This window comes from Crocuta crocuta, unplaced genomic scaffold (genome assembly GCF_008692635.1).
Source record: "Crocuta crocuta isolate KB4526 unplaced genomic scaffold, BGI_CrCroc_1.0 scaffold290, whole genome shotgun sequence".
Lineage (NCBI taxonomy): Eukaryota > Metazoa > Chordata > Mammalia > Carnivora > Hyaenidae > Crocuta > Crocuta crocuta.
This window is the reverse complement of record NW_027527429.1, coordinates 6,758,701-6,759,748: the sequence shown is the minus strand read 5'-3', so window position 1 is coordinate 6,759,748 and position 1,048 is coordinate 6,758,701.

Here is a 1,048-nt window from a genome sequence, read left to right as displayed (position 1 = left end):
CCAGAAACAAAAAACCTTACCCTCGTTTTAAAGTTCAAAGCTAACTGCCTTAAAAAGGAATTTCGAGAAAAGAAGGCTGTCCAGCTTTCGAGAATCCACCAAGGAATGTTTTTATCATTCAGATGAGAGCAAAACAATATCTGTATAGACATACTCACTTTCAGGAGTGGATTTTGGTCTATAGAACATCACGAAACTAAAGCCCATTATGCCAGGGTTTTATAAACGTAAACATGCTTGGAAGCTTTTTGTCTCATTAGTGGGGTTTAATGGGAATCTGTTATGGCTCAGGGACGCCGAGTGAATCAGCCGTGAGTGGGAAATTGGGTTTTGCTACCCTACCTGTTTGGACGGCAGTAAGGGGTGGGGGTGGGGGGTGGAGATAGCTGCGGGGCCCTGGGAAAGGGGCAGTGGGGTGTCCACCTTGTCGCATCTTACCGCTGCCAGCCCAGAGCAGGCGTGCAGCAAACACTGGCTGAAGGAGGAGGTGCTAAGAGTTCAGGGTGCCAGGAGCTCACTGCCACGGGGGACTGAAACACTGGCACAAGCAGGTCGTACGAACTTGTACTTGGGATTGAGCAACGCTTCCCGAATCGACCACAGGGAAAAACCCTTGCCACTTCCAGACAGGACCTGGGGGTCAGGGTCCTCAGGCCCCGCTGGCCTGCCTTCCTTATCCCAGCTGGTCCCTGCCCCAGCGGATCCCAAGCTTCTCTGAGCCTTTGAAGGCATCATCCGATCTGCTTGTTCCCTGAGAAGCCTGTTCTGGAGGCTTTGCCTCTGGAGGAAATATACTCATTAAATAATAATGAATCAGCGCCCCATTTTTAGACTCATCAAAGGCCTAGAAAGTTGACGGGCAGAGCCTCTAGCCGTGGGAGACTGCTGAGCCCGTGTGTGAGCCTCCGGCCGAAAGTGAAGGCGACTGAGGCAAAGCCAGCTCGTGCTGGAGTGCGAGTGCAGGGTGGGTTCCCCGTGGGGTGTGTTGGCCATACAGACCCCCCACTGTGATCTCCAGGAGGAGCTGGGGTTGAGGCATCCAGGGTGG